This window comes from Coregonus lavaretus, assembly GCF_964263955.1.
Source record: "Coregonus lavaretus genome assembly, chromosome: 2".
Classification (NCBI taxonomy): Eukaryota; Metazoa; Chordata; class Actinopteri; order Salmoniformes; family Salmonidae; genus Coregonus; species Coregonus lavaretus.
In genome coordinates this window covers 43,325,589-43,349,723 of record NC_139989.1, presented here as the reverse complement: position 1 = coordinate 43,349,723, position 24,135 = coordinate 43,325,589, and the positions used below count along the sequence as shown (strand labels likewise).

The window sequence follows — 24,135 nt, the reverse complement described above, 5'->3', positions numbered from 1 at the left end:
CTAGTACCCCTGGTTGGGAACCACTAATCTACACTGAGTGTACAGTGCTCTTTCCATAACATAGACTGACCAGGTGAATCCAGGTGAAGCTATGATCCCTTATTGATGTCACTTGTTAAATCCACTTCAATCAGTGAGATTAAGGGGAGGAGACAGGTTAAAGAATGATTTTTAAACCTTGAGATATTTGAGACATGGATTGTGTATGTGTGCCATTCAGAGGGTGAATAGGCAAGACAAAAGATGTAAGTACCTTTGAACTCGGGGTATGGTAGTAGGTGCCAGGTGCACCGGTTTGAGTGTGTCAAGAACTGCAACGCTGCTGAGTTTTTCACGCTCAACAGTTTCCCGTGTGTATCAAGAATAGTCTACCACCCAAAGGACATCAAGCCAACTTGACACAACTGTGGGAAGCATTGAAGTCAACATGGGCCACCTTGTAGAATCCATGCCCCGACGAATTGAGGCTGTTCTGAGGGCAAAAGGGGGTGCAACTCAATATTAGGAAGGTGTTCCTGATGTTTTGTACACTCAGCGTATATGAGTTGTCGCATGGAGAATACTGCGAGGAGGTTAGCACTCTGACTTAAACCCTAATGCAATATACCTACTATAAATGATTTTTTTGAGGCGTGAATGAGATGCTCTAAAGCCACAAAGGACGAGATTAAAATAACCGTTAATTCCATGTGAGTTTTATTAATCAAATATGCATGTTAGACCAGTGGAGATATTCACTAGAGTCATTTAGCTTCTGTTTTAGCTGAATGTTCTGACATGAACCCGCAGGGGATTACGATCCCACTAACATTGTTTTAACTCGGATGACTTTCTCTTCTCATAACCTAATTTCTGTCCCGGCCCATACAAATGAAAGAGATGGCACATTCCATCATATACTCCATTAATTGTGTTCAGTTTTGAACATACAAACTGGAGCCGTATGTATTGGGGCTGTAAGCTTTAATGGGGTGTGAATGGGAGGGGTGGAGAACGGTTGAGAGTGGAGCAGCAGGTAGGGGAGGACTAGGTTGTTTGCGGAAGGGAGTGGGGGGGGGCAGGTATTGTTCAGACATGCTCTGCTCTGGCCACATCATTTCTACAGTGATCAAATACCTGGAAATGACACTCAACATTTGTATTTGTATGAGTGAGTTTGGATGTTTTGGAGAGTGTGTGGTGTTAGATTTGTGTGTGGTGTTGACATTCGAACGGACAGCTTTATATTTTGACGTTTCACAGTGTGTGTGAGTGTGAATATGTGTCAGTGAATGTATGAGTGTTATTCATGCCTGCTGATTGGGAGGATTGATCTTGTTGGAAGATGAATTTCCCAGTCGTCAGTGTTTATCCCTACGGCGACACCCATCAGGGCTGCTGTCCTCATCATTATCCCTGAGTAGCTGTGGAGGGCAAATGTCACATATTTAATGATGGCTGGGGTTGTTTGAGCTTGGTGAAAGTGTTTGGTGAACTGACAATGTCATTATGGAACCTTAAAATTGAAATGGACACTGAACAGTGAGTTATGATGTGTAGGTAAATATGATAATAATATAAAGTGTGTGTGTGTGCGTGTGCGTGCGTCTGGGTGTGTGTGCGTACATGTGTGCTTTCAAATCACACAATAAAAAGATAAATGAATTCCAAGTAAAGCTCATATTCTTTTATTTTCATTTCCCTGACCCTGTTCCATAAGTCATTCCCAATGTCTCTCCCAGGATAGTGTGCAGGCCTAGTCCATTGTCATTCCAATGCAGCTCCACTCTTAATTCAGTAGCCTCCAGCATAAAGAGAGCAGAGCAGAGCAGCAGTCCCTTCTCTCCTCATGTCCGCAGGCCCTGAGACACAGAGGGGGAGAGTAGGAGGGGGTCACAGAGCACGCCCCCTCCAATCTCTCAGGCCCCTCAGGGTACCATCCCAACCTTGCACCCCCCCCCCCCCCCCCCCTTTGCATACTTGAGACATTGGAAAAGTACAGAGGAAGGGTTATTTTCTGGCCCTAATGGGTTAATTCACTTTAGTCCTCTCAGCTTTCAGCCTCTCAGAACCAGATGTCTGCTGATGTTCTCACGTAGACAATAATTATACAATCTCCCCCTAATGGCCTAACTTTACCTCAACTGCTTCTCCTACTCCATAAGTAAAACTTAATAGCCTCCCATGCCATTAGGTCCCTCCTCCATCTCTTACTTTAACAGACACTCCTCTATCTAATCCCCCAAATAAAACAGTTTTCTTTCTCCAATTAAGCAACGCTTCCCCTGAACATTCCTTGCATAAAGCAATTGTAAAGATCAATTTTCATCCCAACCCCGTCTTTCAAAACATCCCATTTATCATTCCTCAGGCTGCAAAAAAAAAACACCCCTTTGACGTCCTTATGACTAATACCCGTCAATTATCAACGTTCCTAAGTGAGTGAGAGGCCAGCTCATGTTTTCCATATTGAGTGTCTGTGTGTCAGGGCTGTGTTGACCTGGATGAGGCTGGTACTGGGGGAGAGGTTAGAGGTTGGCCTTGTTCTCAGGCCTGTTCTGTTCCCAGGCCCTGGTTCTGTTCCAGGAGGGATCCAGGGGGCCAGTGTTCCGGCCCAGTTCCCCTAGCGTGGGAGAACATAGTGTGGGAGCTTGGGTACGGTGGTCAGCCCCTAATGCCTCTATTGCTTCCAGATTGCCTTCAAATTACTGTTGGTGTTGTTGTTTACACACACACACACACACACACACACACGCACACACACACACACACACACACACACGCACACACACACACACACACACGCATGCACGTACACACGCTAAAGCAATCATTTATCTGTCCCCAAGTCTGAATGTATTGCCTGGGCACTCTGTGGGCTGTTTGTGTGTTTTTACCACGCCTAACGCTCAGATATGGTCCAGCCCAGTGTTTATGTGTGAACAACAGCTGTCTGTCTGTCTGTTTTAGTCATTGTATTATTGCCGTAAGTAATCAGGCCTCTTTAGAAAACATTCAGAGCTTTGGTGTTGGCTTGGCTTGATGTTGGGTTGTTGTGTTATCAAGCGTATTACATTTACATTTTAGTCATTTAGCAGACGCTCTTAACCAGAGCGACTTACAGGAGCAATTAGGGTTAAGTGCCTTGCTCAAGGGCACATTAACGTCATTTAGCAGACGCTCTTAGCCAGAGCGACTCACAAATTGGTGCGTTCACCCTATAGCCAGTGGGATAACCACTTTACAATTTGGGGGGGGGGGGGGGGGGTTAGAAGGAATACTTTAGCCTATCCCAGGTATTCCTTAAAGAGGTGGGGTTTCAAATGTCTCCGGAAGGTGGTGAGTGACTCCGCTGTCCTGGCGTCGTGAGGGAGCTTGTTCCACCATTGGGGTGCCAGAGCAGCGAACAGTTTTGACTGGGCTGAGGGGGAGCTGTGCTTCCGCAGAGGAAGGGGAGCCAGCAGGCCAGAGGTGGATGAACGCAATGTCCTCGTTTGGGTGTAGGGACTGATCAGAGCCTGAAGGTACAGGGGTGCCGTTCCCCTCACTGCTCCAAAGGCAAGCACCATGGTCTTGTAGAGGATGCGAGCTTCAATTGGAAGCCAGTGGAGTGTGCGGAGGAGGGGGGTGACGTGAGAGAACTTGGGAAGGTTGAACACCAGACGGGCTGCGGCATTCTGGATGAGTTGTAGGGGTTTAATGGCACAGGCAGGGAGCCCAGCCAACAGCGAGTTGCAGTAGTCCAGACGGGAGATGACAAGTGCCTGGACCAGGACCTGCGCCGCTTCCTGTGTAAGGCAGGGTCGCACTCTCCGAATGTTGTAGAGCATGAACCTGCAGGAGCGGGTCACCGCCTTGATGTTGGCGGAGAACGACAGGGTGTTGTCCAGGGTCACGCCTAGGCTCTTCGCACTCTGGGAGGAGGACACAGCGGAGTTGTCTACCGTGATGGCGAGATCATGGAACGGGCAGTCCTTCCCGGGGAGGAAGAGCAGCTCCGTCTTGCCAGGGTTCAGCTTGAGGTGGTGATCCGTCATCCATACTGATATGTCTGCCAGACATGCAGAGATGCGATTCGCCACCTGGTGATCAGAAGGGGGAAAGGAGAAGATTAGTTGTGTATCGTCAGCGTAGCAATGATAGGAAAGGCCATGTGAGGATATGACAGAGCCAAGTGACTTGGTGTATAGGGAGAAAAGGAGAGGGCCCAAAATTCTTAAAAGGGTATCTTAAAGGGGTGGTTTTGATATTGATTTAGAAATCTCATGGATAACTTGAGGGATTGGAAAGGCTGCATTAATTAGTCAAGGTCTGTCTGTCTTAGATGCATTTCTTCCTTTCTAATGGTTTATGTCTGATTGTATTCAGATGTTTTGACATCTGTTGCCCTGCAGGCTAATAAGGAGCTAAGAATTGCTCCTTGTTTACTGTAGTGAGGTGAGGTGTAGTCATATTCAGTGCAGTATGTGTTGTTGTTATTGTTGTTGTTGCTAGGGGTTCAAGCAGCGAAGCTGGTAAAACCCTATTGTATTTCTTCTGGTTCATTATTATTATACCGGATTCTTCCCCCAAAGAAAATAACATGCACATTCCTGTGAGATGGTAAGGCCTAGGAGGGCGCAACTTGGCATGATGGTGAAGGCCCATGGGTCACACCCTCTCATGCAATCCCATGCCAATTGGCCACATGGTGGAACTATAGCAAGCCATTGAAAATGCTCATTTCAATTTCGAAGCTCATGCTACTCACCCTGTGTCGTGAAATTCAGTACATAGGTCCCACTCCTCACAAGGAACACGTTTGCCTATGGACCGATAAGGTCCGCCATGATGGATTTTCCGCCATTTAGAATTTTGTGAAAAACACTTAAAATGCTACTCCTCTGGCACCGAATGACCGATCTGCACAAAAATGTATATATGGCATCTATGGACCAAGGTCTCTCAACGCACTATTTTCCAGTCTAGTATGTCAAACAACATGGCCACTACTGACCAATAAACATTCACATGGACCTGATCTGGAACATAAATACATATAAATCAGACACGGATACTTGTATTGTAACGACACTTGGTACATATGTTCCAAACAGTATTTTGACTCAGCAAATGCAAGCAAATTTAGATCGACCACATGGTGGCGCTATAACGGGCACATATTTATGTCTCTTGATCTGTTTGACTCAGGGTGATGAAATTCGGCACACATGCTCAGGGATATTAGTCTAGCTAACCTGTAAAGTATGGTTCATTTTGGCCACATTGTGGCGCTGTTGTACAGGAAAAAATATTAATGCAAGCTCATTGGCTCATAGCAGCCATATTGTTTGAGCTAGAGTCCTTTTAAATAGAAGAAGCCTTTTAAAGTGGTCATTATCACAAAAAATAGTTCAAAATACATCAAACTCATATTGCATGATCTGATAGATTTTTTGTTCTGATATTTGCGAAGCATAGTAAGGAGCACAGAGTACAGCTCATCCTTGGGCAATGTGTCCAATTTGTCATGATGGTGGCACAGTGGGCCACAGCTTCAACCCCGGAATTTCTGCTTGCAGCTGTATTTGTTGTTGTTGTTGTGTATAAACCTGTTGATCCTATTAGCCCAGAGAGATACAGACTGTATAACAGTGCTACAAAGGAGTGTTTGATGATTCCTAGTTCAGGCCAGTTCTAGACAGTGTTTATGGAGTGAGATCTCATTAGTGGAGAAGAGGTGAAGTCCGTTCACTGTGGCTTTAACAAGGTCTGCCTGGCCTGGCGGGCCGGCTATATAATAAGGCCTTGATTGGCTGCTATGAAAGGGAAAGGGGAAAGGGGATACCACAACTGAATGTATTCAACTGAAATGTATCTTCCACATTTAACCTAATCCTTCTGAATCAATACCAGCTAACTACCACCACAGTTCAGGCCTGGGCACCATAAAGCAAGCCCCACTTCCAACCACTCTAGCCCTATGTTAGTCAATGGAGCAGCTGTATTGGCTGAAACGTTGGTATCAAAGATCCATTACATTGTTTACAGAGTATCCAATAGTACTAGCCTGCTGGAGATTCTTCTTTCTTCTTTCTTCAGTGGAGCTGAGCCAGCCTGTGTCGCTATGGGAACTAGACAGTACTGTGTGACTGTGACCTGACGCTGCTTGTTGGTTTTTGTCATCAGCACCTCCTCACACCCAGACTGTGGTTTAAGTCATCCACACACATATTCTCCTCAGATGTTTGCAGCCACTGTAATGTGCTGATAGATGGATAAGGATGACTCCATGTCTAGAGATGTGCTCTGTGGCTCTGTCTCTGTACTGTAATGCTGTACATCTACTGTCCAGGGAGAAAGTAGTCATGAAGCTGACCAGCCGGCCGGCGCCAGCTAGGGGGAGCGGGGAGGGATACAGTACCAAAGGTGGAACAGGGCCTTTGATCTTTGGCTGAGAATCTCTCTCTCTCTCTCTCTCTCTCTCTCTCTCTCTCTCTCTCTCTCTCTCTCTCTCTCTCTCTCTCTCTCTCTCTCTCTCTCTCTCTCTCTCTCTCTCGCTATCTGAAAAGGTGTCATAGAATTTGATGTTGATTGTGTTTTTCATCTCTGGGGTATTAACTGTTGTGTAACCTAGTAGTTTATGTTGGCTAAATACTGGCCTGAGATCTGTGCTCGGTGAGATCTGAGTGAAGCACTAATAAAAAGTGCTTGGTAATGAGTTGGTGCCATTTAAAGAGCTGGGTGCTAGTGTGTGTGTGGACTCAGTGGGACCAGGGGGAGACCGGGGGCGGGGATTGGAGACTAGGAGGGCTGTCTGTGTGTTTATGTCTACACATGCTCTGGCCCTCTGGGGCAGGCTGGGGACGTAAAGGGGCTTTTGAAAGAGTGTGAGGGAAGTATTTCACTGTTATGTGTACACAGCTCTCTGCTAGAAGCCTGGGAACAGATGGGTTGTGGGAGCAGCAGTCACAGTAGTATTGGCCATTTTATACACACAGGATATTCACATTGCTCATGTGAAATGGCTTCAGCTCTATTGAACACATTCTCTTAGAGGTCCAGCAACATCCTACAAAGTATTGGATTTCCCAGCCATTTTCAGCCTGGTCCTCCGCGGCCATCGCAGTGCTTCTCATAGACTGCAATGTCAGAGTGATGTGCTGATCCTGTCTGTCCCTGTATGTTTGTCTGTGAGGTTAACATGATGCTTTTATGTCTTTCTGTATGCTTGTCTACCTGCCTTTCTGGGGTGTGTGTGTGTTTCATAGGGAGAGATCCAGCAGTTGTTGATTCTGGAGGACGCCCAGGCTGCGGCTGACTACTGCCTGCACTACATCCCTGACTGTGACTCTCCACTGTCCTACAATAGACAGGCCCAGGACCCTGAGCAGGTCAGTACTCCAGCCACCAGGGGGAGACACCCTCTGACATACACACATACCCATACAGCACACACACACACACACACACACACACACACACACACACACACACACATACACACACTATTCCACTCCCCCTTGATCTGTCTTGTTTTATTATTAGTGATTCATCCACCCAAAATATCCTCCTTCAAACTGTAACAGTATTTATTTATTTCTCTCTCTCTTCTCTCATATATGTATGAAATGAAATAATCTGTCATACAGCAGTTGATGATGTGGGTTTCTGGCTGCTAGCAAAGAAACCAGGGTGGAATTCCATCTGTAGTTATTGAACAGAGACACTGTAGATGCTAACATGACACACAACCTTACAACCTCAGTAAAACTTCAATTGAACACAAAGACATAGATTGCATTCCACACCTTCTATAAAAGCCAGATGGTCCCTGATCATAATATGATTATGGAACAGAAAGTGTATTTGTTGAAATCACATAGCGATATTTCCAGTTTGAGTTCTCTCTATGTTGTTTCAGTCTGGGCTTAAAATTTCAGAGATACAGTTTCATGTTGAGGCTTTTTGCAGGTCCTGACTACACAGTACAGTGCTGGCTGCTACAGCTGCTTTCTCAGAAGCCCCTTGTTTCAGCCAACAGATAAAACGATGAACAAGCAGCATGCATATCAATAGAGCGGTGTCTGCCAGAGACCTGCCCAGCCACGCCTTCTGTAGCCCAGCCCAGCCAATCCCAGCCTTGGCCATGTACTGCATCACATGATTTATCACTACCCAGTCTTCTCGGCCTAGGGGCCCGGAACACACCACTAATACACAGGGAGGCCAGGCCAGAGAAGAATTAGACATCAGTCAGTCCATCAGTCAGCATCAGAAGAAGATCCTCTCCCTGTCTTTGATAGTGAGCCAGCAGCAGAGCGGTGCATCTCTCCCTGGGCTGTGTTGAGCTGCTTCAGCCTGAACACACACAGCCAGGAGCCTCGTAAATCTCACAGGATATCACCACTCTGGCTCTTCCCCTCTTCACCGGGCCTGCTTGGGCAATGGGATCAACCTGGGAGAGATGACTTATATTATGATGTATGTGTGTGTTTATGTTTGAGAAAAGTGTTTTAGAGAGAGGGAGAGAGGAAAAGTAAGAAATATTGATTAATGCGGCCCGCAGGGAGATACTGTCAGGGTCTGTGAGAACAGTGTTCTGTGTGTAGCCTCCTATGCTCGGCAATGTGTCTCTGTCTGTGTCTGGGTGTGTCCAATTCCTGGCGGTGCTCCTGGGACTGTCCATCAGTGTCTTATCAGACGTAAAGCGTGTTGGCTGTTCTAGATCTACAGCTGAGAAACCCGCTCTGTGTCCAAGACGTTGTCAGCATCACTCACTCTACTGACCCACTTTCTATCCTCCTCACACTGACCCTGTTTACAAACCATCACAATCTCCTCATCAACTTATTTTACAGACCAGACCTTCAACAACATTCTCATACCAAGGGCATCAAAAATAGTGACAGAAATGACATTTATGTTTACATATTTTAACAGCCCAACAGGGTCATAAACACACTGACCCCTGACCTCATGAGAAAGTATGTCCTCTCTGTTGACAGGCCAGTGGTAAACAGTGATAAATAAACAGTAGTCTCATTCACGACTACTCTGTGTGTGTGGTGTGTGGTGTGTGTGTGTGTTTGTGTGTGGTGTGTGTGTGTGTGTGTGTGTGTATGTGTGTGTGTGTGTGTGTGTGTGTGTGTGTGTGTGTGTGTGTGTGTGTGTGTGTGTGTGTGTGTGTGTGTGTGTGTGTGTGTGTGTGTGAGTTTGTGTGTGTGTGTGTGTGTGAGTTTGCTGGACGAGTGGGTCTTGAACTGTGTCTGACCCTACTGGATGTGTGCATAGGGTCTTTCTTCTCCTGGCATGTTATGTTTCAGGTATTTCACCATGTTGTTGTTTCTCTTGTTCGTGCCCCACCTCCTCCCTTGCCCCCTCCCTCTTTTCACAAAAGACCCCTCAACTTAAACCTGATCCCATGATGCAAAGCGATGATATCATGATACAAAGCGACGAGCCAGAGGAGCCAAAGAAACGCTCCAAAAAAGACAGGAAAGGCAAAAAGGACAAAAAGAAGCGTGACAAGAAAGGGAGGGGCAAGAAGGAGTCGAGGAAGAAGAGAAAAGAAGGAAAGGCGGGTCCAGAGGAGGAGGGTTTCCTCCAGGAGTCCACAGTTTGGCCTAAAAACCAATCCCAAGAAACCTACTATCCCACTGAAAAGCCCTCTACGATGGAACTGTTCACTCCTGAAGCTGTCACCCCAACTGAAGCCTCTGACCAGACCACCATGATCCCAGAGAGGCCCACACACAGGCCTGACTCTGACATTGAGGACCCCTCCGTGGTGCCCAGTGCACTGCCTGAGTCAAAGGTCACTGAGGAGGTAGACTGAAAAGTTACGATGTAGCTCCCCTCCCCCTCCCATCCCTAACAGAGCACTGACCCACTCTCCCAGAATGCTTCATCTACACCCTCTGTCAACCTGCTCCTCTCCTCACTATGACCACTAACCTAACCAGCACTACCCTAATCACCCCCTCCCCTTCCAGGACTCCCAATGGAAGATGGAGAGTCCCTGCATCCCTCTAGTTCTAGATTAAGTAGAGTATATAGACAATCTAGAATTTAGACTGTGTTCTACACTATTTTATAACACATAGACAACTGTGACTCAATTGTCTCAATAGTTGTTTATGGGTTGCAAGACATTTATATGAAAATAGTTGTGTGGATAACATTGGTTCTGTCTTTTGTGGTACCTGTAGTTTAACATACATATCTGAGTAAGTGGTATGTATGAGGTGTTGTGTGTTGTAGTTTTGCTGTGATATCTCTTTGACCTGAGAGTTTATGTCCTTACACAAACCCAGTCCAAAACTTTTATTTTAAAGCTATACATGTATCCAAAACAGTATGCCTCCTGTGTTGTATTCCATCTTTCTAAATTTGTTCTGTCAGCAAATACTGTATGTACAGTTGAAGTCGGAAGTTTACATACACCTTAGCCAAATACATTTAAACTCAGTTTTTCACAATTCCTGACATGTTTATCCTAGTAAATATTCCCTGTCTTAGGTCAGTTAGGATCACCACTTTATTTTAAGAATGTGAAATGTCAGAATAATAGTAGAGATAATGATTTATTTCAGCTTTTATTTCTTTCATCACATTCCCATTGGGTCAGAAGTTTACATACACTCAATTAGTATTTGGTAGCATTGCCTTTAAATAGTTTAACTTGGGTCAAATGTTTCGGGTAGCCTTCTACAAGCTTCCCACAATAAGTTGGGTGAATTTTGGCCCATTCCTCCTGACAGAGCTGGTGTAACTGAGTCAGGTTTGTAGGCCTCCTTGCTCGCACATGCTTTTTCAGTTCTGCCCACAAATGTTCTACAGGATTGAGGTTAGGGCTTTGTGATGGCCACTCAAATACCTTGACTTTGTTGTCCTTAAGCCATTTTGCCAAAACTTTGGATGTATGCTTGGGGTCATTGTCCATTTGGAAGACCCATTTGTGACCAAGCTTTAACTTCCTGACTGATGTCTTGAGATGTTGCTTCAATATATCCACATATTCCTTCCTCATGATGCCATCTATTTTGTGAAGTGCACCAGTCCCTCCTGCAGCAAAGCACCCCCACAGCATGATGCTGCCACCAAACTCCAAACATAACGATGGTCATTATGGCCAAACAGTTCTATTTTTGTTTCATCAGACCAGAGGACATTTCTCCAAAAAGTACGACCTTTGTCCACATGTGCAGTTGCAGACCGTAGTCTGGCTTTTTTATGGCGGTTTTGGAGCAGTGGCTTCTTCCTTGCTGAGCGGCCTTTCAGGTTATGTCGGTATCGGACTCAAATGATGTCAATTAGCCTATCAGAAGCTTCTAAAGCCATGACATCATTTTCTGGAATTTTCCAAGCTGTTTAAAGGCACAGTCAACTTAGTGTATGTAAACTTCTGACCCACTGGAATTGTGATACAGTGAATTCTAAGTGAAATAATCTGTCTGTAAACAATTGTTGGAAAAATTACTTGTGTCATGCACAAAGTAGATGTCCTAACCGACTTGCCAAAACTATAGTTTGTTAAGAAGAAATTTGTGGAGTGGTTGAAAAACTAGTTTTAATGACTCCAACCTAAGTGTATATAAACTTCCGACTTCAACTGTAGGTCAAAGAAAGTCCCCATGATAGAAGTCTCTAAAGCTTATATTTTGCTACTTTTGCTACTTTGCTACATTTGCTGATTTTCATGCTCTCGCTGTAATGGCTGTCACAATCCATGTCATGCTGCCATCACTACCTGGTTGTGAAATATTCCATCACCATAGGATGATTAATAAAACACTGAGGCTTGCTACATGTATAACCTGCCTATTCCCATAACCGACACCTGTGCTGCTAACTAGCTTAGCAAACTGTACGCTATGATAGACTGTGTAAAATGGAGGCGCTGGCAAACTCAGTGGACTGGGCAGACAGACAGACCATAATGTTGCCCAGTGTCTCCATGGTTTCTGTTACCATGGCTCTGACCTTAAACCCTCTGGCCTTGTGCAGGAGGAGAGGCCGGACAAAAAGCCCCAGATGGAGGAGTTCGACGAAAACTTCTACGGCGAGCTGTACGATGACCTCGAAGTCTCCATGGTAACAATGGGTCCCAATATCAGCGGGTATGAGGTCAGTTGAATTGAGAATTTGATATACTGTGTGTTCATACGGTGAAGCTCAGTTTTAGCACCACCATCATGTTCTGTAGCAGCTCAGTCATTAATGTGGTCATTGGATCATGTGATTTACTGTCATGTTGTATGGACTCGTAGATTGTAGAGTACGAGGACATAAGTAACGAGACAGAGAACCAGGAGTATGAAGAGTATGAGACCTACGAAGACGGATATGGCTTTGCAGAGAGAGAGGGGGCTGATACCTGGGATGGAGAGGTAGGCCTCACCATTCATACAGTTAAAGTGTATTCACTCAGAGACTGCTGAGACTCCTGTACCTGACCTACAACTACTGTACATACAGTAAGTAATCAATCACCTAACATGTCTGTTCATATGTCTGTCTGTCTGTCTGTCTGTGTCTGTCTGTGCCTCAGGCCAGTGTCAGAGCACTGAAAGGAGAGAAGGGGGAGCCTGCCATTGTTGAACCGGTGAGCTTGAGTATTCAGACAGAATTTTGCTCATGTAAATCAATTTTAGGCCCTTAATATTTTATTTTAGGATTTTATTTTAAGTCGGTGTTTTGTCATGTAATCTTTATGAATCTATAAAGACTATATGGAGTATTTATGTCTTTATGTTGAAATATCTCTGGTATATACTGTATGTGTTTATATGCCATTGTCATATCTGTATGATGTTGTACAGGGTACACTGGTGGAGGGACCAGCCGGCCCCCCAGGACCAGAGGTAAGACCCCTGCTCCCAGTCATTACCACTACATCATATTACATTGATATTACTTTAATACTACTTCATAACTATCACTCCACTTTACTGCCCATATTGATACTATGGACCAGTGCTGATTGACTGTGTGTTTATTCTCCAGGGTCTTCCAGGCGGACCAGGATCAATGGGCCCCCGAGGACCCAGTGGAGACCCAGGTGATTTGGTGAGTATCCTCCTCCGTGGAGTATTGACCCATAGTGGACTGTCCTCAGGGACAGTATGACCATAGTCAGGGTCCACAGGGACTGTGCTCTGGGTTTGACCATGACCACGACCTACACAAACAGGTCAGGGATGCTGTGACCTCACTGTGGTCTTGACCGTAACCTTACTGAGCTTAAGGGACTAAGGGACTGGTGATGACTCATGTGTGGGTTTGACCTAATTCACTCTGTTGAAATGTGTGTGTGTGTGTCTGTGTGCGTGCCTTTGTGTGTTTGTGTTCCCTCCCTGAACACAGCCTCACTCCCACAGACACAAACCAACAGATGCTCAGTCGTCTCTAGTGATCTAAAGGATTTTTAACGATGTTGTTGTAGGAGAAAAACATGGAGGTCTTCTAAATCAGTTTTACCTTAAATCAAACACATCAAATCAGATCATCAAACAAGCTCTTTCTTCTTTCAAAGCAGATCTGAAACAAATGTAAAAACAGTGTTCCATAATCCTGCCTGTCTACATTATTTCATCTTCATAGTTTTTTATGCCTTGCAGTATACAACAGTATTCTCAGTGTGACAGATACTATAATAATGTTCCTATTGAGACAAAGGCCTTCGTCTCTGCTGCAGAGAGTCTAGGTGATTGACAGTTTGGGATTAGCTCATACCTCAAATTCTTTATGAGGTGCTTAATTGTACATTAGGCTTTCGATAGGGGCATCAAGCAGAAAATCATTAGCTGTTCCCCCCCCTCTCTAGAGACAAGCTAATTGATATGAACCTGAGAGTGAGTAACATGCCCTCTGGAAATGAGGCAGAGGTTGTTTTAACAGAGATTGGATTGTAGGGCTCATTCTCGTCTGTTTAGCGTTATGTACACACTGGAACACTCCCACTTACAGGCCTATACTGTACATACTTGTGTTGTTCACTGTATACACACTCATACAGTCATGATTAAAATCCTCCCTCTCTCTCTCCCTCTGTCTCTCAGGGTCCTCCAGGGCGTCCTGGTTTAGCTGGGGTTGATGGGATACCTGGTCCTCCAGGAACCATGCTGATGTTACCAGTAAGAATGAGATAAAACTCTCTTTATTTAAACTTCCCTCATTTGAACACACACTCATATTCAGTTCCCATTGACTATGGCTGAATCCCAAATCACTCCCTTCCCCTCTGCCCTCAATTTGCGCGTTCACGTGCGCCTCCCCCAAGTGTCCCAAAGCTGAGGGAGTGAAAATGATCGAGGGTGTAGGGGCTAATTAGACCCTCAGATAGCCACTTCGACCGAACCAGCAAGGCTGCAGGCTTCAGAGCGAAGTACTATCCTGACACACACTGCGATATGTTTGGAGTTTGTGCAATTTCATGCAAATAATGGAAATGCGTGCCTGATTATATGCCACGTACATTTGTTTTGTCTGATTTCGAGACTTGACACATGATTAAATACTTCCCAAATTACATTTTTAACTGTTACTGAGGTTTATATATTGTAAAACAACAGGGGGGATTTGTTCATTTGAATTTCATGCTTGCTTTGTGGAACATGAATTACATCATTCAAGTCAGGAGTGTGTCCCAAAGTTGATGGGTTTACTGATCCCATCGTCACTCTCTGGATGTCACCCTCAGAGTTTCGTCAGCAACACGTGAAAACGGAGAGTCCTCCTAGCGAGTTGGGAGGGGGGGCGGATTCACCGTACAGTATGTGATGCTGTCCTGAGGCAGGGCAGTAACAGCTCTGAGCCACTAGGTGGAGCTGTGAGATTGAATGCTGATGAGGCCAGATGAAATCTATGCTGTGTATTAAAAATCCAATCAAATCAAATCAAATTGTATTTGTCACATACACGTGTTTAGCAGATGTTATAGCGGGTGTAGCGAAATGCTTGTGCTTCTAGCTCCGACAGTGCAGTAATATTTAACAAGTAATATCTAACAATTTCACAACATATACTCAATACACACAAAACTAGTAAGGAATGGAATTTAAGAATATATACATATATGGACAAGCGATGACAGAGCAGCATGGACTAAGATACAGTAGAATATTATAGAATAGAATGCAGTATATACATATGAGATGAGTAGTGCAAGATATGTAAACATCATTAAAGTGGCCAGTGATTTCAATAGGCAGCAGCAGCCTCTAATGTGCTAGTGATGGCTATTTAACAGTCTCATGGCCTTGAGATAGAAGCTGTATTTCATTCTCTCTGTCCCAGCTTTGATGCACCTGTACTGACCTCGCCTTCTGGGTGATAGCGGGGTGAACAGGCAGTGGCTCGGGTGGTTGATGTCCTTGATGATCTTTCTGGCCTTCCTGTGACATCGGGTGCTGTATGTGTCTTGGAGGGCGGGTAGTTTGCCCCCGGGAATGCGTTCGGCAGGCCACACCACCCTCTGGAGAGCCCTGCGGTTGTGGGCGTTGCAGTTGTCATACCAGGCGGTGATACAGCCCGACAGGATGCTCTCAGTTGTGTATCTGTAAAAGTTTGTGAGGGTTTTAGGTGCCAAGCCGAATTTCTTCAGCCTCCTGAGGTTGAAGAGGCTCTGTTGTGCCTTCTTCACCACACTGTCTGCGTAGGTGGACCATTTCAGTTTGTCGGTGATGTGTACGCCAAGGAACTTGAAGCTTTCCACCTTCTCCACTGCGGTCCCGTCGATGTGGATAGGGGGGTGCACCCTCTGCTGTTTCCTGAAGTCCACGATCATCTCCTTTGTTTTTTTGATGTTGAGTGAGAGGTTATTTTCCTGGCACCACACTCCCAGAGCCCTCACCTCCTCCCTGTAGGCGGTCTCGTCATTGTTGGTACTCAAGCCTACTATTGTTGTGTCGTCTACAAACTTTATGATTGAGTTGGAGGCGTGCTTGGCCACGCAGTCATGGGTGAACAGGGAGTACAGGAAGGGGCTGAGCACGCACCCTTGTGGGGCCCCAGTGTTGAGGATCAGCGAAGTGGAGATGCTATTTCCTACCTTCACCACCTGGGGGCGGCCCCTCAGGAAGTCCAGGACCCAGTTGCACAGGGCGGGGTTCAGACCCAGGGCCTTTAGCTTAATGATGAGCTTGGAGGGTACTATGGTGTTGAATGCTGAGCTATAGTCAATGAACAGCATTCTTACATAGGTATTCCTCTTGTTCAGATGGGATAGGGCAGTGTGCAGTGTGATGGCGATTGCATCGTCTGTGGATCTATTGGGGCGGTAAGCAAATTGAAGTGGGTCTTGGGTGGCAGGTAAGGTAGAGGTGATATGATCCTTGACTAGTCTCTCAAAGCACTTCATGATGATAGAGAGAGGGGGAGAGAAGGACTTATACTGCATGTATTTAGGTTTATCACTCTACTCCTTTCTCTTGTAGTTCCAACATGGTGGTGATTCTCAGAAGGGGCCTGTGGTGTCAGCCCAGGAGGCTCAGGCTCAGGCCATCCTGCAGCAGACCAAGGTAACGTCCACCTGGCCACTACTGCTGTAACCTGTAGCATCATTACTCCTTTTACATTAGATATTAGCCTTGACTTATCTTACCCTTGTTTATTCCAGATGTCGTTGAAGGGACCTCCAGGTCCATTGGGTCTTACAGGGCGACCAGGCCCACTGGTAGGATACCCACCTAGCTTGAACCATAAGCCACAACCTTAACTTCTACCTTTATCTTCTATCTACACCTAACATCCTGTCTACAGTCCACCACAACCACATTAACCAAAGCCCCTTTTGTCTCCATGCACATACAAACAATCAGCAATCTGATCATCACTACTGTGACTTAACAGGCTATTCTTTATATTTCCTTGTTTGGTTTGACTGTCTTTCCTCTCTGTGTTTAGGGTCTTACTGGTTCCTCTGGACTTAAAGGTGATGCTGGAGAACATGGCCCAAGGGTAAGAGGATATACTATTTTGACTTGCTACCACAGAGCAGTCAAGGTCCATTTAGATTTTGATGTATCCTACTGGTCTCACTCTCTCACTGTCCCTCTCTCTGTCTCCCCCCCCCCCTCTCTCTCTTCATCTCTCTCCTCCTCCTCCCCCTCTCTCTGTCTATTCTCTCTCTCCTCCTCCTCCCCCTCTCTCTGTCTATTCTCTCTCTCTCCTCCTCCTCCCCCTCTCTCTCCATCTATTCTTTCTCAGGGTCCCCGTGGTATTCCAGGCCCTCCAGGACTCAATGGGAAGTTAGGAAAGAGGGTGAGACTTCTTAGTGAGCTATGTGATATTGTCGTCATGCTCCAGAAACCAAACTGTGGACTGTAACTCTATACAGATGTTCTGAACTGTTGTTGTACTCCTTGATCAGATACAACCAACTGTTAATACAACAAATATTTTCTCTCTCTCTCACCTTACCTGTCCCTTCATTGACAGTAGTGTCAGTTGTAGTGTGTGTGTTATGAGTGTTAGGGTGACCTGTATCCCTGGCAGATGGCTGTTTAACTCTGTATGTGTGTCCTCTCCTAGGGCCGGGCTGGAACGGATGGAGGTCGCGGAGCACCGGGGGAGACCGGAGGAAAAGTAAGCTCCCTAAAATCACAATTCATCACAGTGCAGTGGGTGAAAATCGAAGTAAATTGTGTTAAGGCAGAACCTCCGCTACTCAAGTTTGTTTGTGTGTAGTGTACTGTACCTGCACAGTGGATAGTTTGTTTTGGAATGAACTGTACTATTGGTGTGTCTGGCAGTTCATCTGACTGATCCAATTTAGTGTATGTTCTTGTGCGAGTTAGCAACAGAATCGTGAACGAATGAATGGTTCCACAATAATTGTCAAAAGAAGTCTTAATTTTCACTTGCTAAATAACCCTAGAGCTATCAGAGGATCTGAGACTAAGTTTATTAGACATATTAACCACGCCAGCGATTCAATAGTTTACAGCTGCAGGAAGAGCTTGGTAAATAAATGTCGCTACCCTGATAGTCTCTGACAGGACAGCAGTGTCTTTATCTGTCAGAACATGGTTCCAGAACAGGACAGAACAGCTAATACTCTTGGCTCCCAGTCCCAGCCAGAGACACTACACACACACACACACACACACACACACACACACACACACACACACACACACACACACACACACACACACACACACACACACACACACACACACACACACACACACACACACACACACACACACGGAAGCCAGAGTATTAGCTGTTCTGTCCTGTTTTGTGCTAAAACACTGTTCTGATAAAGACACTGCTGTTCACACACACACACACACACACACACTGTTCCCAGTCAGAGCTAATAACACACTGCCAGATGGGAGAGTCCACGGGGACGGCATCTCGATCTTGTGTGTGTTTGTGTGTGTGTTGTAACTATGTCTCTATCCCATGCTCTTGGGTCTATTTATCCTCAGGGGGACAGAGGCTTTGACGGACTGCCAGGTCTCCCAGGAAACAAGGGCCACAGAGTGAGTGAGGACTAGCAACCCAAGTCTCTACTGTCTGTCTTTCTTTCCGCCTGAGACTGTGTGCATGTTTAACATTTATGTGTGGGAAGTATTTGTGACTGCTGATGTGTTTAATGGCATTGAACATCAAGTCTTCATATGCCTTACACAGTATATAATGTATTTTCTCCTAGGGGGAGAGAGGGAAGCCTGGACCACATGGGCCTGATGGAGAGCCAGGAGAAAAGGTGAGGACAAAAAGTAACCATTAATGTGCTATAGGACCCTGCTGTGTAACCACACCCAACATCCCCTTCAGCAAAGTCCAGAAAACATGGACCCCATGGGCAGCCATAGAATTTGAATTCCATTTCTATGTGTGCTGCATGTTGAAACCAGAGCCACATACTGTTCTGTATAATATAAAGGTACATACAGTACCAGTCAAAAGTTTGGAGACACATACTCATTCAAGGGTTTTTCTTTATTTGTATTATTTTCTGCATTGTAGAATAATAGTGAAGAAATCAAAACTATGAAATAACACATATGGAATCATGTAGTAACCAAAAAAGTGTTAAACAAATCAAAATATATTTTATATTTAAGATTCTTCAAATAGCCACCCTTTGCCTTGATGACAGCTTTGTACACTCTTGGCATTCTCTCAACCAGCTTCACCTGGAATGCTTTTCCAACAGTCTTGAAGGAGTTCCCACATATGCTGAGCACTTGTTGACTGCTTTTCCTTCACTCTGCTGTCCGACTCATCCGAAACCATCTCAATTGGGTTGAGGTCGGGGATTGTGGAGGCCAGATCATCTAATGCAGCACTCCATCACTCTCCTTCTAAAATAGCCCTTACACAGCCTGGAGGTGTTTTGGGTCATTTTCCTGTTGAAAAACAAATGATAGTCCCACTAAGCCCAAACCAGATGGGATGGCGTATCGCTGCAGAATGTGGTGGTAGCCATGCTGGTTAAGTGTGCCTTGAATTCTAAATAAATCACGGACAGTGTCACCAGCAAAGCACCACCACACCATAACACCTCCTCCTCTATTCTTTACGGTGGGAACTACACATGCGGAGATCATCCGTTCACCCACACTGCGTCTCACGAAGACATGCCGGTTGGAACCAAAAATCTCAAATTAGGACAAATTTCCACCGGTCTAATGTCCATTGCTCATTTTTCTTGGCCCAAGCAGGTCTCTTCTTCTTATTGGTGTCCTTTAGTAGTGGTTTCTTTGAAGCAATTCAACCATGAAGGCCTGATTCACACAGTCCCCTCTGAACAGTTGATGTTTTAGATGTGTCTGTGACTTGAACTCTGTGAAGCATTTATTTGGGCTGCAATTTCTGAGGCTGGTAACTCTATTGAACTTATCCTCCGCAGCAGAGGTAACGCTGGGTCTTCCATTCCTGTGGCGGTCCTCATGAGAGCCAGTTTCATCACCAACTGATTGGCTCAAATGCATTAAGAAGGAAAGAAATTCCACAAATTAACTTTTAAGAAGGCACACCTGTTAATTGAAATGCATTCCAGGTGACTACCTCATGAAGTTGGTTGAGAGAATGCCAAGAGTGTGCAAAGCTGTCATCAAGGCAAAGGTTGTCATTTCAAGAATCTAAAATATATTTTGATTTATTTAACACTTTTTCGGTTACTACATGATTCCATATGTGTTATTTCATAGTTTTGATGTCTTCACTATTATTCTACAACGTAAAAAATAGTAAAAATAAAGAAAAACCCTTGAATGAGTAGGTGTGTCCAAACTTTTGACTGGTAGTGTACATATTATATGAAAAAGTACGAAAATGTATGCACTCACTACTGTAAGTCGCTCTGGATAAGAGCGTCTGCTGTATGATAACATTTTCCATGAGGCAAGGTAAAAGTGAAGGACACAATTACCATGATCGGTAGAGGAAATTCTCCTACGATAGTTGAGCAAAGCACACAGATCAAAGCACTCACCATTGAGATAAAATAGAAAAACCTAGAATTTTTAATACATTTCTGTCGTTCTGGCTTTAGTTCACTAAGACAACAACAAGCAATGCAAATATCAATGATTTAAATCCAGAGAGGATTATAAATTAAGTATGTTTCAGACTATTTTTAGGATACTGAAGATGAATTCTGGTCAGGACAAGGCATATTAGTTATGTGAATGGGGGGATATATAGAGGATGCGTGTAATGTATGATGTAGACATATGTCAGTCAACTGATTTCTTTAATAGGACAGAGAGGCACATGAAGATAGGATAGTATTCTCTCTCTGTTGACTCTTTCTCTTGTGTCATTTTGTAGGGTTTAGATGGACCCTTAGGGCCGAGTGGACAGCCCGGTGAACCTGTGAGTAACCACGTCCAAATGCAGCATCAGCACATTCTACACACACACACATTTCTCCACCCAACAGGCGGCTCTATGTGCGCAGTGTGCCCAGGCTGATTGTCTACGATTCACACTCCATCTTTATCCCAGCAGGTGAGGATGAGGTCCAGTGGGGCTCTGCCTCTCTAAATGGATCACCCAGCGCACAAAGAAATAGAGGGCTGTAATAGACATGTTAGGAGGGGTGTGTTCTGGCTCACACACATCACACTGAATGGGGATCTACCGATCGTCTACCGATCGTTCAGCGCACTGTTGAGGCCGTCTGAGTCAGATTGTGCGAAAATATCATTTTCGTGAGATTCTACATGTAAAATCGGTTTGCACTTGGTTCGCAAGTACTCTCCGCAGGCAACCACTATTGGTGGTTCGAGCCCTTAAACTATAGAGACTCAGGGAAATAGAGGAGCTGGGGGTTTGGATGAGAGAGAGAGGGGAAGAGAGGAGGAAGTGGGAGGGAGTGAGTGAGGGAGTGAGGGAGGGAGGGAGGGGGAGGGAGGGAGGGAGGGAGGGAGGGAGGGAGGGAGGGAGGGAGGGAGGGAGGGAGGGAGGGAGGGAGGGAGGGAGGGAGGGAGGGAGGGAGGGAGGGAGGGAGGGAGGGAGATGTGAGATAGAAATTCAGTGGGTGGTGAATGAGATAAGAGTGAGTTAGAGAGAGAGGGAAAGGGATAGAGAGATAGAAGAGATTCAGTCCTGGCCTGAATGATTATATTTCCATATCAATCACTTCAAGGGAGATCACAGATGTAGCTTTGGAACAGGTGGCTTGGCCGGTGTACAAAGAGTGATGTTGACAAAAACAACACACACAGAAACACCTCCCAACCCGCTTCATCTCTCCTCACAGACAGACACTCACTCTCACACAAATACACACTTGCCCATATGCGCACAGGCTCATTAACTCGCTCTTCCTCAGACACACAGACACACTCACACACACAGACATACACACATACAGTGCATTCGGAAAGTATTCAGACCCCTTTCCTTTTTCCACATTTTGTTACGTTACAGCCTTATTCTAAAATTGATTAAATGGATTTTTTCCCTCATCAATCTACACACAATACCCCATAATGACAAAGCAAAAACAGCTTTTCTGAAATTTTTGCAGATGTATAATAAAAAGAAAAACGGAAATATAACATTTACATAAGTATTCAGACCCTTTACTCAGTACTTTGTTGAAGCACCTTTGGCAGTGATTACAGCCTTGAGTCTTCTTGGGTAGGATGCTACAAGCTTGGCACACCTGTATTTGGGGAGTTTCTCCCATTTTTCTCTGCAGTTCCTCTAAGGCTCTGTTAGGTTGGATGAGGAGTGTTATGCACAGCTATTTTCAGGTCTCTCCAGAGATGTTCAATTCAGTTCAAGTCCGGGCTCTGGCTAGGCCACTCAAGGACATTCAGAGACTTGTCCCGAAGCCACTCCTGTGTTGTCTTGGCTGTGTGCTTAGGGTCGTTGTCCTGTTGGAAGATGAACATTCACCCCAGTCTGAGGTCCTGAGTGCTCTGGAGCAGGTTTTCATCAAGGATCTCTCTGTACTTTGCTCCGTTCATCTTTGCCTCGATCCTGACTAGTTTTCCAGTCCCTGCCGATGAAAAACATCCACACAGCATGAGGTTGCTACCACCATGCTTCATCGTAGGGATGGTGCCAGGTTTCCTCCAGAAGTGACGCTTGGCATTCAGGCCAAAGAGTTCAATCTTGGTTTCATCAGACCAGAGAATCTTGTTTCTCATGGTCTGAGAATCTTTAGGTACATTTTGGCAAACTCCAAGCGGGCTGTCATGTGCCTTTTACTGAGGAGTGGCTTCCATCTGGCCACTCTACCATAAAGGCCTGATTGGTGGAGTGCTGCAGAGATGGTTGTCCTTCTGAAAGGTTCTCCCATCTCCATAGAGGAACTCGGGAGCTCTGTCAGAGTGACTATCGGGTTCTTGGTCACCTCCCTGACCAAGGCCCTTCTCCCCCGATTGCTCAGTTTGGCCGGGCGGCCAGCTCTAGGAAGAGTCTTGGTGGTTCCAAACTTCTTCCATTTAAGAATGATGGAGGCCACTGTGTTCTTGGGGACCTTCAATGCTGCAGAAATGTTTTGGTACCCTTCCCCAGATCTGTGCCTCGACACAATCCTGTCTCGGAGCTCTACGGACAATTCCTTCGACCTCATGGCTTGGTTTTTGCTCTGACATGCACTGTCAACTGTGGGACCTTATATAGACAGGTGTGTGCCTTTCCAAATCATGTCCAATCAATTGAATTTACCACGGGTGGACTCCAATCAAGATGTAGAAACATCTCAAGGATGATCAATGGAAACAGGATGCACCTGAGCTCAATTTCGAAGGCACTGTATATATACTGTACCTATATTTCAGTCATAATTTGAGGATGTATATATACACATGAGCTGATATGAACCTGATACAATATTGATCAGTGTGCTGTGTTTGACTCTAGGGTGCCAGAGGACTTGTCGGACCCAGAGGGTCACCTGGGCCACCTGGACAGCCAGTAAGTCAACATCCCACCTTCACCTTAATGCTGTTCCAATGAACAATTTCACACCCTTCAAACCAGTCTGACATTCATAGATAACATCAAATACAGTTACATCTGATTAGCTGTCTGTCTCTTCCAGGGTATTACAGGTGTGGATGGAGTTCAAGGGTCAAAGGGCAACCTGGTCAGTATTTTTTACTTAACTTGGGACTTGTAGTTTTCATGACAGTTGATCCATGATGACTATAATGGGTGAATGAAAGCTTTCTAAAGATGGTGTTTAGAAACACAACCAGACCTGTGGAATTTGAGTGACTTTAATTGATTAAAGTAAACACAGCTTAAAAAGCATTGACCACAGTGGAATAGCAGTCCCATGACCCTGTTTAGGATTCCTAGCATGAGGGGCTCTGTCCATGTGGTCAGGGTTGTGTGAAGAGAAAGTGTGTGTGATGCTTGTTGTTGTTTTGTCTCAGGGGCCACCTGGAGAGACAGGGCCCAACGGTCAACAAGGAAATCCTGGATTACAGGTAACCCACAACCTCACACAATGTCAACACACAACAACATGTTGTCAAAAACATAATCCATACAAACATAGTCTCAACTCTCTCTCTCTCTCTCTCTCTCTCTCCTTTCTCTCTCTCTCTCTCTCTCTCTCTCTCTCTCTCTCTCTCTCTCTCTCTCTCTCTCTCTCTCTCTCACTCTCTCTCACACACACACTCCAATCTGACTTCCCAGTCCTCTCACTCTGTGATACCTAACCTGATTAATGCTTTGTTCTGGTCC

The 24,135-nt window shown here is 45.3% G+C and overlaps 1 pseudogene across 1 annotated transcript in view; it reads left to right on the top strand.

Annotated features, from left to right (window-relative positions):
• LOC311139138 overlaps positions 1-24,135 on the top strand; it is a 77,814-nt pseudogene that overhangs the window by 19,807 nt on the left and 33,872 nt on the right. The window contains exons 5-23 of the transcript in view: positions 7,230-7,352; positions 9,359-9,787; positions 11,968-12,087; positions 12,231-12,350; positions 12,512-12,565; positions 12,783-12,824; positions 12,967-13,029; positions 14,022-14,096; positions 16,398-16,481; positions 16,580-16,636; positions 16,867-16,920; positions 17,170-17,223; positions 17,494-17,547; positions 18,402-18,455; positions 18,629-18,682; positions 20,755-20,799; positions 23,305-23,358; positions 23,486-23,530; positions 23,823-23,876. The product of the transcript in view is annotated as an uncharacterized misc_RNA (transcript). The remainder of the gene's footprint in view (positions 1-7,229; positions 7,353-9,358; positions 9,788-11,967; positions 12,088-12,230; positions 12,351-12,511; positions 12,566-12,782; positions 12,825-12,966; positions 13,030-14,021; positions 14,097-16,397; positions 16,482-16,579; positions 16,637-16,866; positions 16,921-17,169; positions 17,224-17,493; positions 17,548-18,401; positions 18,456-18,628; positions 18,683-20,754; positions 20,800-23,304; positions 23,359-23,485; positions 23,531-23,822; positions 23,877-24,135) is intronic.